Source organism: Mus pahari, chromosome 17, assembly GCF_900095145.1.
Source record: "Mus pahari chromosome 17, PAHARI_EIJ_v1.1, whole genome shotgun sequence".
Lineage (NCBI taxonomy): Eukaryota > Metazoa > Chordata > Mammalia > Rodentia > Muridae > Mus > Mus pahari.
Window position 1 is genome coordinate 2479352 of NC_034606.1, and position 14718 is coordinate 2494069.

Genomic DNA, 14718 nt, shown 5'->3' on the forward strand with positions numbered 1-14718 from the left:
GTCCTTATTACCAGTTGGAAGATCTTCTGGGTATATGCCCAGAAGAGGTATTGCTGGGTCCTCTGGTAGTACTATGTCCAATTTTCTGAGGAACCCCCAGACTGATTTCCGGAGTGGTTGTACAAGCTTGCAATCCCACCAGCAATGGAGGAGTGTTCCTNTTTCTCCACAACCTCGCCAGCATTGTTGAGAATATTTTTATGACTGTATTTACTATTTATATATATTCCATTGAAAACATTTGAGTCATTTATTTTTTAAAATGTGTACTATCTCTTTGTTTTGAATTATGTAAATAAACTCTTTATAAAATGTTGACTACAATTCCCTTACTGCTTTCAGACATTTTGAGTTCATTTTACTTTTCAGATAATGTCTTAGGGTTGTCCTACTATGAACAGAAACCATGACCAAGGCAACTCTTATAAGGACAACATTTCAGTTGGGGCTGGCTTTTAAGTTCAGAGGTTCAGTCCACTGTCATCAAGGCAGAAACATGGCAGCATCCAGGCAGGCATGATGCAGGAGAAGCTGAGAGTTCTACATCTTTATCTGAAGGCTGTTAGCAGAATACTAACTTCCAGGCAGCTCAGATGAGGATTTTAAAGCCCACACCCTCAGTGACACACCTATTTTAACAAAGCCACACCTCCAAATAGTGCCAGTCCCTGGGCTAAGCATATCTAAACCATGACAGGTCGTGGCCTTTTCGCTAATGTTTTCTTATATTTTCCAGTACATCTTGTACAGTGATTTTTTTTTTTTATTATTTAGAAGTGATATGATTCTTATTTTATTTACTGTTTGTGCTTCTTGGTCATCATTAATTTTAGAGATTTTATTCTTCCATACTTTTTAAATAACCTAGACACATTTCTGGTCCTATACTGCTCACCTTAACTGTTAGGACATACAGTTTGAATTAAGTTCTTTTAGTTCTACTGGGAACTAAGACATGTGCATGTGGGGTAAGACGTGCATGTTAGATACACGTGCGCGCGTACACACACATACGTGTGTGTGTGTGTGTGTGTGTGTGTGTGTGTGTGTGTGTGTGTGTAGAGTTTGTGCGTATTTGGTACGTGCATGGCCACCTAAGAGTCCTGTCCTGGTGGAGGAAACTGGCGTTTTATAGTTATTGGAAAGTTTATTTATTGTCAAGTTACAGTTTTACTAATTCATGAACTATAAGTTGTAATTTATTAGTAGCATTTTAAAGTCTACTGACTACAACTAAGTTTGAAAAAGGCAGAATTCAATAAAACATTTGTAAGTTATTAAGCAAAATGTTAGGATTTCTCTTTTTAATTGTAAAAGGTATACATTATTGCTAAATAAAATTAATGCTCTGCTTTTAGGTAGGAATATGGGTATAATTTCATACAGTTGCTTCTTTAGTATTCCAGTTTTAGAAACTAAGAGGATGTCAATCATGTCTAGACAACAAAGAGGAGAAAATTTAGTACCTTGAGAGGAAAGAAAATGAAAGCATTTTTTATAGTAACTAATGCACTTCTTTTGGAATTCTATAATTTCTTACTTAGAAAGTGTAGTGTTGATTTTTATGCCCCTTTGGAAAATGGACAGTGTTTGCAATCACTATTAAAAAATGTATGCATATATATGTAAACTATTCCCATAATTAAGCATTTTCAACAAAAGCTGTTCTTTTTTCAGATTGACATCTAAAAATACATTCTATGATTATGAGAATTTCAGAGAATTAATGAAGAGAGACCAGTACTAAGTTGTGAGATGCTACAAATCATTATATTATCAAAAGGAAATAGATATTTAATAGTTAAGTTTCATATACATTGTTTATATTTTTTATATAGTGGAAAATTAGATAAATCAACTGAAAAAATTCTCATGTTGGTATAGAGTTATATCACTGGTGATATAGAATTATTTCACAGCATATATATATATATATATATATATATATATATATAATTTTTTTTATCTTAGAACCTACAGGTCTTATGACTTGTCTCTGTAATGTAATACTGGATTTTTGCTTTTCATTTGGTCTCAGTGTGCAGCAGTACGTGTCTTCGTCTGTTCATCCTAAGTGTTGCTAGTATTGTTACCATACATGTGGAGCTCTGTTTTATTTCAAACATCTCTAGGAAGAAAACAAGTTTTCCTCTGATAATCTAAGTTATGTTAATAATATTTCACAGAAAGAAGAGATTATTTTGGTGTGTTGAACTATAGCATGAGCTTCTATCTACTTTTGAATGGATTTATTTATGGAACCTTATGAGAGTGTATGTGAATATGGGGTTATTGAAGATATATTGATGAATCCATTCTGAACTGTGGACATCTAGAAGCAAAAGTGTTTTAGATATAGGTTTATGTTAATTTTTTTTTTTTTTTTTGTGACTACCTTTGTCAGAATCTTAGTTAAGGTTCTTATTACTGTGATTAACACCATGGCACAATCAACTTAGGCACAAAAAGATTTATTTCATCACACAGTTTTGTAGTCCATCGTCTAAGGATGTCAAGGTAGAAACCTGGAGGCAAGATCTGATGGAGTCATTTTCTCACTCACTTGAGGTTCCCTCCACTCACATGACTCTAACTTGGGACAAGTTGACATGAAAACTAGCTAGCAGTCTTGTGATATGAATATTTTTTGTTTTTAAGTATTAACACTGAGGAGAGATGACTTAATTGGAGTGTGATAATTGATCTTTTAAATCCTGTTTTCATTCTTAAACAAAAACCCAACCCAGTAACCAACCAACCAAAGCCCTGATTCTCAAGATTGCAAGGCTTCAGAGGGAAAGTAGGCTATTTTTCTCTTCTACCTGAAGTCTACTTGTTCAGTTTTTTTGTTGAGCAGATGGATGATAAGGTAAAATTAAATTGAAAGAGTACTGCAAGAAAATGATTACCATAGAAGACAGTGATGTTGCTGATAAGAATACAGTTCAAGAGGTTGTGTATGTTTTGTTTTAACTTAGAGAAAAAGTCTTCATTGGGTCTCTCTAATGTGCTTGATTTCAAGCTGCCAAACATAGTTCTTAGAAACCTTGGATGTAACACCTATTTGTAACTTGATGGTTCTTAAATGCAGTAACTTCCCTTTTAGCTCACCATCCACCAGAGGGAAGAAAGGATACAGGAGAAGTGAACCTGTTTATGAAGGTTCTTTTGAGCAAATCCCATCTGTGTTGTCCGGAAATTGGCATTTCAGTTCATAGGTTAGCAGTGGCAGCTCGATCCATTCATAAAAACTTCATAGATACACCAGCAGTCCAAATCCAGATAGCAAACATGAATCAGCAACAGTGGCACAACCTAGCAAGGACAGCCAGGCCTCAGCCTTGGCTCAAGTCAGCAACAGGGACCAACAGGAACACTACAAGTTAGGCTGTACCTCTCTCAGGGAAGCGAAGATCGATGAAGAGTCGAGACCCACAAGCATTGCACAGCTAGCTCTATAAGCAGCCCAAACTCAGCCTCCATCACTGTCTGTCCCTTGAGTCCTATTTATATTCTCTAAACATCATGTGTCCTCCTTGGGTCTTGTCTCAGCATGAGTTTCCCAGCTGACATCACTGCCAATCAGCCCGAGCACGAAGAAGTAGCAAGAAACTGCAACATACTACCAGAAGGTTTTTGGTGTGGTTCTCTTTATGGAGTCTCGACAAATGCAGTTCAACTATGCAGTGTAGGGCGGCCCAATACATGCCTGTTGTTAGCAGAGAAACCTTTGCTAACATACTTGCTTTAGCAGAACATCCTTTCTCCTGTGTCTGCTTCAGCTAAATGTTCCTTCCCAAATCTGCCTTAGTCTTTCACCTGTGTCTGCTTCAGCTACATGTTCTTTCACTTGTTTGCCCCAGCAAAACACCATCCACTGATTTTCCAAAGAACCCTTAAGTTTCTACTTCACATTTTCTTAGTTCTGCCTAGGGTGCTACAACACACATATACATGGGTATGACAGTGCAGTAGGATGATAGCAATAAGAAACCCTGTCCTTTCCTTTGTTTACATACTTTATCTGTGAGGAGTGCACAGCATAAACTTTACAAATAGTCTGAGTTGGCTCATCTATTTTAGGATGACATTTCTTTTACATTAATTCAGTTGGCTTCTTACCAGTAATATCGTTGGCAGGTTATAGACCTACAGATGGGACAATTTATACTCAAAGTGATTTAGTACTCTTCCCTCCCCCAGTTATTACAGTCGTAGCTGTTGACTAAATCCGTTTCTGAAGTAAGATCTTTGGATTGTTCTATTATTAAATTACTTTCCTGTTGCATGAGACCTGAGTTAATAGGTAAAGATTAATATCTACTAACACATTAGGAATTATTCAGTGAAAGTCTAATGAATTCTTAAGGCTCATTTGAAATGTAAATTATGAACACTGTATGAGAGTTGTAAAGTTTGTGCTTAATTTGTATTATTAACTGGGATCATTATTTTATGTAGGTTTGTTGTCAATATGTTTTCTAAAAGGTTTCTTTATTTTATTTATATGAGTACACTGTAGCTGTCTTCAGACACACCAGAAGAGGGCATTGGATTCCATTACGGATGGTTGTGGGTGAACATGTGGTTGTGGGAATTCAACTCAAAGCCTCTGGAAGAGCAGTCAGTGCTCTTAACCACTGAGCCATCTCTCCAGCCCCTGTTGTTAATATTTCTGACATTCACCTAAACAGAACTATTAACTCTTGTAATTTTTCCAGAAGATAAAATACAAAGTTATATTTAAATTTGGTTTGCTTTGGAAAACAAGAACTTTTAATTTCTCTCTATTTAGATTGTTAATTATTTTGTTGACTTTTAAATTCCTCTGGTCTGATATTTGCAGGGAAATAATTGACAGATTTATAAAGTTGTATAATAATCATCAAATGAATACACAAATTCCCCTCTTAAGTGATGTCTTAGTGTTCGAACACAAATCTACTTTCCAGAAAGTAACTGTAAAAGTATTTTATGCAAGGCTTCATATGGGATACTGTAATGGTTGAATAATAAATTTTACCTCATAAAAATGAAATTCAATAATACAGTAGCTTTCTCAGTTCAGTAGCATCTGGTCTATTCTCTCGAGAGCCAATATTTTCCAACTCATTAGGATCATGTCATTCTGTATGTCGTCAACATTGACTTAGCCAAGCTACCTTTACTTACACAACCGCCAAACTATTAAATAGGTCTCTTGTGGAGTGAAGTCAAATATTCCTCCTACTTACTTCTGTCTTAGAAGAGAGGAAGAAAATATACATACTGTAACATTTAGACATCTGGTCTAAAACCACATCAGTGTAACACTGAGCAAATTTACAGATTTGGTATTCTTCCCAGGTGTGCATATAAAAAGGACTTTGGAGTTATTGAATACTGTTTAACCACTTAGAAAATGAGTGTGGGGTTGTGAGGTTTCCTCATTTTCCGCCATTTCTCTCATTTTAAACTTCTTTCTCTGCCCCCAAATCTGAAAATACAGCTTAAATGTTCTAAGGTACATATTTTTGAGTTATTTAAAAAATATCTTGTTGTATAGTGATATTGGCTATGGATATTTGTTTATGTAATAATAATAACAATGAATTGAGTTCTATTTATGTTCCAGTGAAAAGATGAGGACTTCTTTCTTGCTCCTCCTTCATCTTTGTTATCTTTTTGACTGGGTCTTTTATAATATCCCCTGGGCGGGTCTCTACCTGTAACGGGTCCCTTTCTCACCTCTGGAGTGCTTATGGTACAGGTACTAGTTATCACCCTCCACTAAAACTTCTCGATATTTAAATCTAAGCACAAAGATTACTGTTTGCAAATTTTGCACTATTTATTTAGTGTGTGAATATATAGTCTACATGTATGCATTGTATGCATGTGAGCACAGGGGAGCCCATAAAGGACTTTAAAGTGTCTTTCTCTATTATTCTTCACCTTATTGACTTGAAACAAGGTGTCTCAGTGAACCATAAGCTTTTTTGACCAAGCTGGCTGTCCAGTGTGTCTCAGAATCTGATTCTCTCTACCCTCCAGTTGTAGAGTTAGTTAGAAGCATGAACAGCCATGACTGGCTTTGTGTTTGTGTATTGTTCTTTACTGGGGATTCAAACTCATGTCCTCTCACTTTCAGAGCAAGAACTCTTTGTCATAGAGCACTCTCCTCAGTATCAAGTTTTCTGAATGTTAAAGTGTCTGTGTGTCTTTTACTAACTCCTTTGCTGTGATTAAACACTGTAGCTTAGGCAGCTTACAGAAGACATGAGAGTCAGTGCGGGGTGTGGTGGCCAGATGAAAGAGTTTATACTTTGAACTCCAAATATAAAGCAGAAGAGAATGAACTTGAAGTAGTAGAACTTTTATTCTCAAAGTCCCCCTTAAGCAACATACTTTCTTCATCAAGGATACACCCCAGCCCCTCCAAACTGTGCCATCAACTGGAGACCAAGTGTTTAAATACCTAAGACCCTGAAGACCATCCATCCATCCATCCATCCATCCATCCATCCATACATACATACATATAATTTAGTATATGTGTATACACACATTCGTAATATAAATGCTTCCATTTGTCTTGGCATTGAGAATTTATTTATCAAAATTGTATTCATCACTAAGAAATGGTTATTAACAAATAACTTGTAGAACTCAAGAACTAGTTGTGGGTGTTCATAAGTTAGGTTGTAACTTTTCTACTGTATTCTCTTTTAGATATTTGATATGTTTCTAAAGTGTTTTTTTCAGAAACCTCTTAGCCCAAGAATGGCTTTGTGTGTGTGTGTGTATGTATGTGTGTATGTATGCATGTGTGTGTTTGTGTGTGTGCACATGCTCTTCATCATGCTGGGCAGTGGTGGCACACGCCTTTAATCCCAGCCCTTGGGAGGCAGAGGCAGGCAGATTTATGAGTTTTAGGCCAGACTGGTCCACAGAGTGAGTTTCAGGACAGTCAGGGCTACACAGCGAAACCCTGTCTCGGAAAAAATAAAAGTAAAGAAAAGAAAAAGAAAAAAAATTAAAAGGATTCGATGAATGCTAGAAAAATTTCAAATACTAGAAAATATACCCTATATCAAATCTTAGTTTTCTTTGAAGACTTGAGAAAAATTCAGTTCCTTAAGTATTTCACTAGAATTTTGAAAAGTATGCAGTTTTTTTTAGTATGGTTTATTAGCCTTATAGAAAATCTTTTACAAACATCAAGAGTGTATCTGGATGTTGGTAATGATGTGACTACTTAGGAATGTGTTAAATTTGTTATGAAAACACTTTTTCTTGGCCTACAAGATTGAACCTGTCTTTATTAAGTATTTGTTTATTAACTTCAACTGTACTTGTCAGTTCTAGTCACCTAATAAACTTGAAAAATATGTACTATGTCCATAGTCTTAGTTCTAGGGACAGTTAGATAACCATAAAGAGATCTGATTATAGTATGTATTATTCAGCTCTTACAGGGTCAGATGTGACTAAAAAGATACACACTGGAAAGAGACCGTTCATACCGTTGTGCATCTTCAGGCTATCATAGAGCTTCTGATAACACATTAGAACCTAGACAGCTTCAAACAGCAGCAGCTTCTCATCTCATCATCTTGGAGGTCAAGGCATTGGTAACTGTTGATTTCACTAAGGAGAACCCTTCTCTCATCCTTGGTGCCTGTCAGGCTTTGCTTTTCCTTGGTTTTCAGCTCCCTCTCCAGTTCTGTCTCTGTACTGATTTGAAAATCCAGTTCTCTCTTCTCTTCCTCCTGCTCTTCCTTTCCCTCTTCTGCCTGCGTTCTTCCTCTTTATATTCTCCTCCTACCCTTCCTCTTCCCCTCTCCCCTCTTTCTTCCCCATCCTCCTTCCTTCCTTCCTCTTCCCCCTTCCCCATCACCCCTCTTCTGTGTACTAGTGTCTTATTTTATAAGGACAGGAGTTACTCAATGTAAGAATCTTCGTTTAGTGAAGACATGCTTGGAGGAATGGGCCCAGGAATCTTCCTCTTTATTTAGCATCCACCAGAAGACAAGGTGAAAAGGCTTCTGGCAGCCATTGTGCTCACATCTGAATGCAATCTTGAAGCTGTTTGCTTTCCTTTTTTAATTTTAACTCATACATCCTCTGGCTGGATTCTTGCCCACTGCTGGCATGTCATACAGTAGTCTTCCCCACGGTCAGAGGGACGTGGAGTGGAACTGAGATGGGGAAAGGACTTGGTTCGCCATCTTCCCAGAGTACAAATGTCCTTCAGTGTCAGTCTATGCTGGGTCTTTGGTGTTCATTATTTCTAGTGGGCTTTCTTATTAAATACTGAAAAGTTGGATTATGGTCTGGAGCACTAGTTGTGACCTGCTTTCTTTGCAGGCATCAAAGTGGAAGCAGTTTTACTCTATAGAACCTGTTGCAGCACCTGTGCATGTCATTGCTAGCTTTTAGATTCATGACTTCGTTCCAGAGAGCAGAAGCTGGCTGCCACTGCCACAGAGAGGACTTAAGTTATTGTTGTTCATTATCACATACACAGGGACTCTAGGCCTAAAGATCATAATTTGAGATGTTTTTGTATGTGTTGAAATTTGTGTCTCCTTTGTCAATATACCTTATCCTTATCACTGACACAGTGTCAGCAGCTAACCATCTACGGCAAGTTTGCTCACCATTATCTGAGAACTAAAGTACTGAAAAATGAAATTCAGTGCTTTGGTCTGTAATATATCACATATTAAATAATTTGTTACAGTTTTTGCTTCACTGATTGTATAATTAAGGTTCTATAATCAAGGCAGGTGAGCTGGCTCAGCAATTAAGAGCACTGACTGTTCTTCCAGAGGGTTCAATTCTTAGCACACACACGACAGCTTACAGCTGTCCAATACTCCAGTTTCAGGGGATCCAATATCCTCATGCAGATAATACATGCAAGCACAGCACCAGTGTACATAAAACTAAAAAAAAAAAAAAAAAAAGTAGTCACTATTTCTTAAAATTCTCAGTGTTTACTATGTTGTTTCTGTCAGTAAGTTTTTAATCATTCCAACAGAAGTATTGGAAAAGTGTTATCTAGGAAGATAACAAGTCACTCTAAAGTTAATGTTCAAGTGCATTTTATGTCTGTTCTTTGCTTAGATAGGACCTTTCACAGTTTTGAATAGAAGTGGCAAGAGAGGATCACGTTTTCCTCTGTGCCCAGAGGGAGTCACTTGGCTATTCGCCATTGAGTGAGTTGCCAGCTTTGGTCTTGCAGAGACCCTGGTGAGACTGAGGGGATTCTCTTTTCTTCTGAGTTTACTGTGCTTGTGCATTTCACTTGTGCTTCCTGAAGGTTCTTTAAACACACTGCCCCTGGTTTGTGTTGAAGAATACAAAAAAATGAGATATGGTTGCTAAGTGTCCTGTATCCCTGCTGATGGAGATGGTGTCATTCAGTCCACTCATTTGTTCTCTCAGTAGACTTAACATTTCATCCTTTCCCCTGTGAAACAGTCATCCAGTTTGTGAGTAATTGATCTATAACTCTATTTCATTTCCCTCTTCTCTCTAATTCTATAATTTACTCATTAAAAGACCTAGATGGGAGCAATGGGATGGAAGAGAATTTTGCTTGAGCATGTCAGGAATGACACACTTTCTAGGTCATGTCCATGGGAGTGAGGGTGACCCTGTGACGTGTGAGTATGCTCCATCCTTCAGTTCTGGTACATTATATTCAGGACGATGGGAAATTAGAGGGAAAGAGACACAGTTGGTAAGGAGGAGAGGAAGAATCTCAGAGAAGTGGTGTAACACAGCTGATGTCATTGGCGTTCTCAGACTCTACCTAGTGCTTTTCTCTCTTTCCTCTTGAGAACAAAAACTGAATTCAAGTCTGGGCTGGCTCAGTCTCACTAGTTACATTGGCTTTATTGAAATGATGCAGTGTTTTTTGTGGTGCTGGAGACCGATCCTGGGGCTTTACGTATGTAGACAAGTATTCCTCTTCTGAGCTGCACCCTCAGCTGCTCTGCTGCTCCAAAGTCTCCTCTATCCATGTTGTCGCCACTGGAGTTAAGATGTCATTCTTTCTCTTTCTTGATCTTGGTACTACTTTTATAGGGACTTAAAGGAACTACTTTTGGTACATAAAGAATCCCATGGCCTGCCTCTAAACACAGCAGGTATGGCTGCTGTGTCACAAGTGCATCAGTAGGTGGCAGAGAGAAAGAGGGTGTGTCTATGCTCAGTGTTCTACCCTATGAACAACTGAAAACAGAAAGCCTGATCAGGCCAACAGTCTGATGCAGCGCAAGCTCAGAGCAAGCTGGAGACTAGAAGAACCCCACTTGGAACTGAGGGCCATGGGTGGAAGTGAGCCTGAGACAGAGTACTCTTGCATGGGTCCACTTGAATGGGCTGGGTGAGAAGCGAACTGGAGATGGCCACAAGACTGGCACCATGGGGTCTAGACAGGGAGCTAGCCTGAGACACCTACCAGTGGGGCACCTTGAAGACATGAGTAGGGGCAGACCATGCCTGAGATGATCCTTGCCTGGTACTATAATGCACAAGCTGGTAATAGAACTCTTGAGGTCACTCCTGAGATGACTCCAGACACTTAGAGACCCTGGGTACCGCTATGAGGAGCAAGTAAGTGATAGAGAAATGGAAGAGAAAGAGAAACAGAAGGGTATGTGCACAATGAAGGGAGGCAGAACTGGAGACTTGAAGGTAATAAAGGACAGCCTGATGTGAGTTGCCAGTGATCCCACTTGGGATCATAGTGAGGTCCTGGCCTGTGCTACCCCGGGGCTCATATCTGGGTCCATGGCCTTGTAGCAGCAGGTGTCTTTTACCACCAAAGGCCAGGTATATATCTCTGGTCGGCTGCCACCTGGGAACATAATATCTGATCTCACCCTACTCTTTACCTGTGTATCATGCAAGAGCTGGCCCTGGGGGCCTGAGAGCAGGAGTGCTGATCCTGTGCATATGTTCCATATTTCATGATTTGCAGTTGCACTGCCTCCTCCCTACCCCAACCCAAGAATTTGAGTGTGGGAGACCTGGTCCTACCATTAGTCTCCCCTGTGGTGGCATGCAAAAGGGAGAGATACTCTCCTACCTCCTCACCTCCCCCTGCCACCTGAGGCAGACAGAAGACTTCTCCCAAGGGTCATGAGAGTAGGAGAATTGGCCCTGCCCCTCACCAGCTGCACCTCTTGGGAGAGCAGGCCCTACTACACCTTGCCTAGACAGCACAGTAGAGCTAGCTAGCTTTGGATGTCATGGTTGTGTATAAGCACTGAGGGGCTGAGTATGGGAGAACCTGTATGCTGACCACCTCAGATACTTCTCAGGCTCAGATCCAAGTCTTTGAATGGGCCCATCCCAACATCTATCCCATTAGTGAACGTCTGTAGGGCATGAGGTACCAATATTGATGGTATCATAAAAGCCAGAGGCCGTGAACCAGACCAGGAGGTCATTGCAGTGAACAATTGCATGACAGTGAACCCATTGAGTGGATTTTAATTCTCCAGTAAAGAAATCAAATCAGACCAACTGTGTAATCTGTTGCCTTCTATATATTTTCAAATTGGGGTTTGGCAAATTTGGGTTAGTACTTGTATTTGTGCATGTATGTATAGGGTCTCACTAGGTGAGACAGGCTGCCCTGTAACTTCCAGTCCTCTGCCTTTGTTCGCCACATATAGAGATTATGTGGAGACATTTTCCAACACACCCAGACTTGAGCCAAATCTTATTGGAATATAATTGCTCTTGTTCCTTTACATATTATTTTGTAGCCAGTTTTCTTTCACAGTGCTTGAATAGCTGTAGTAGATAGTGTGACCCACAAATACGAAAATATTTGTTCTTTAACCTTTTACCAGGAAAGTTTTGTTGATGATAGACAGTTTATACCCTTGCCCTATTATTTGATATTCTTAAAAAAACATTAGTTTTTGTCAAAAAAATTTTATGAAAAATTCCTATGTTTGCCATGTAATTTATAAAATTGACTTTTTTTTTTTAAAAAGTAATATATATTTGAGGTATGTAGGTGTGTTTGTGTGTGTGTGTGTGTGTTTGTGTGTGTAGGTATTGTGACATCAGGTGACCTTGGAGCATAGGCATTGAATCACCTGGAATTTGCACTGCCTGATGTATGTGTGAGCATAAGCGCTAAGTTTATCTGCAAAAGCAGAACATACTCTTAGCCATGGGGCCATCTCCCCAGCCCCTGCTTTTATTCAGTGAATCACTAAATTATTTTAAAGGCGCCTTATCCAAAATATATGGGTTAATAATGGCATCTGATATTTCTGGCCTTAGGTAAAAGACCTATGATAAATCAATCATAAGGTATTCATACATTCATTTACAACATACTCATTTTTCTTCAGTTTTCTTACTATTACTCTAGAGAAACTCCATCATAAAATCTCCTTCCATTTCTTTTCCTCTTGTATCTGCCATGTAGCAAGTGATCACTGAAACATTTAGATGTAAATGAAACTGCCACTGTTAACTTTAGGCAAATTAAAACTAGGCAAATTAAGTTTGGGCAAATTAATATTAGGCAAAACCAATCAGTTCTTTCAACTTCTGAGGTTCTTTGCCATATCTTTGTTCTTTCTTTTTCTATTTCTGTATTCAAATCCTCTTTTTAAAATTTATCAATTCATTTTTAGAGCCTAATTCAAGTATTAGTTTCTTAAAAGAGCCTTCTTTAAATTGAAAATACATTCCTAGTATAGGAATGAAAGAGCCTCTTTAAATTGAAAATACATTCCTAGTATAGGAATAAAAGAGCCTTCTTTAAATTGAAAATACATTCCTAGTATAGGCACTGTGCCTTACTTGTTCCTTAGTTGCTAGTATTTCTTCCTCATCAACTGGTATTTACTGAAGGAGGAGGAGAAAGAGAAGATAATGAACTGGTACTTTAGATGATGATGATGAAGAGGAGGAGGAGGAGGAGGAGGAGGAGGAGGAGGAGGAGGAGGGTGTCTGTGTGCTTAGAGTGTAGTAGTTAACTAAGTCTTCTCATTTTGAGTCCGTCTACTTTTACCTCCTCTACCTGTGGTACCGTTTGTAGTATGTGTGAGTAGATGACCAAATTTACCAATTAAACAATCTGAGAATGGAGGCAAATGAAGTTCCCAGCTGCTGCTGTCCAAGAGACAGCTTCCAGGCAGTCACTTCTAAGAATAGAGGTCTTGGTGATGTTATAATGGAAAAAAAAGTTGCATAGTTTTTGTACTCCTGGCCCTCTCCATTTCCACCCCCCCTCTTCCCCCCCCCCCCCCAGCTGGCAGGATGAACTTTTTAAAAGAATCCTCCTTTCTGCCTTCCATTTTGCTGGGGATCTGGGATTAAATATATACTCTGCCTTTCTGATTCATCTGTGTTTCTAAGGATTGATCTTTGGTCTACATAATTGTGTGGTAAGTGCGTTAATACTGTGCTAAATCACCAGGCTCTCTTTTTGTATAGTTCTTAGAAGTGTCCCCCCCCCCATCCCCACCCCAAGTATCGCTTTTTCTAGTTAGGGAGGGGTGAATATTTTTAGCTAGATGCTATGAAAAGAGTTAGAATTCAATTAGTAAAATTTGGAAAGGGGAACGAGTATTGGATAGACAGCTTTCAGTCCTGTTATTTAGAATAGAGTATTTAAAAAATAGACTATTAAAAAAAGTATTAAAGAAAATCTCCTTTAGAGAAGTTTTAATGCCTGATGGATCAAATCATGTATCACACTTGAGTCTTGTTTGTGGAACTTAACCACAGTAATCTGCTTTCTGGAATTCAGCCACGGTAATCTATTTTCAGGTCTTAAACTCATCTGTGCTTCAGATTTCATTATTCTTTTGCCTGTCATGTATTTTTGCCTTTTGTTATATTTGTCCTCCCTCCCTCCCTCCCTCCCTCCCTCCCTTTTATTTGAGATGAGGTATTGCTGTGTAACCTTGCTGGTATAGCAGGCTGCTCTGCTGGTATTTGGGGAGCAACTCTCCTGCTTCAGCCTTCTGAATGCTAGATTCCAGGCATGTGCCCTGCCTACATTTTTACAGTGTATTAAAACTGTATCACGTAATTAAAAACAGTTATGCAACATTGTTTTGTAATGTAAAAATTATACATACTGTTGCAGAAAAGTGTTAATAATGCCATCAGTTATTAAGTGCTTGCTATGTGCTTATACACAGTTTTGAGTGCTTGATACCTGTAGCATCATATAGTCTCACATCAGTTTTAGAGGGAGGTACCAAACTCTCCATTAGAGATGTGGTGCTTTAAATAGGTATGAACCCCCCCCCCAGACCCATGTGTGTAAATGCTTGGCCATAGGGAGTGGCATTATTAGGGGGTGTGACCTTTTTGGAGTAGGTATGTGGCCTTGATGGAGAAAGTTTAAGCAGTGGAGGCAGGCTTTGAGATTATATATGCTCAAACTATGCTCAGAATGGCACAGTTGCCCTCTGCTGCCTTTGGATCAAGGTGTAGAGCTCCTTCTCTAGGACCTTGTCTACCTGTATGCTGCCATGTTCCCTGCCATTATGATAATGTACTACACCTCTGAAAATGTAAGCCAGCCCTAATTAATTTCAATGTCCTTTATGAGTTGCCATGGTTATGATGTGTACTGGCTAATTTTGTGTCAACTTGACACAGGCTGGAGTTATCACAGAGAAAGGAGCTTTAGTTGGGGAAATGCCTCCATGAGATCCAGCTGTAAGGCATTTTCTCAAT

General features: G+C 38.9%; 1 protein-coding gene and 1 non-coding gene across 7 annotated transcripts in view; both read left to right on the top strand.

Annotated features, from left to right (window-relative positions):
* The window catches only part of Vps13b (vacuolar protein sorting 13 homolog B), a 529582-nt gene that overhangs the window by 90641 nt on the left and 424223 nt on the right, over positions 1-14718 (top strand). The gene's annotated exons all lie outside the window — the stretch shown is intronic.
* On the top strand, positions 10120-10247 carry LOC115062446. Its single transcript, XR_003842407.1, has one exon. It is a non-coding gene; the product is annotated as a small nucleolar RNA SNORA17 (small nucleolar RNA).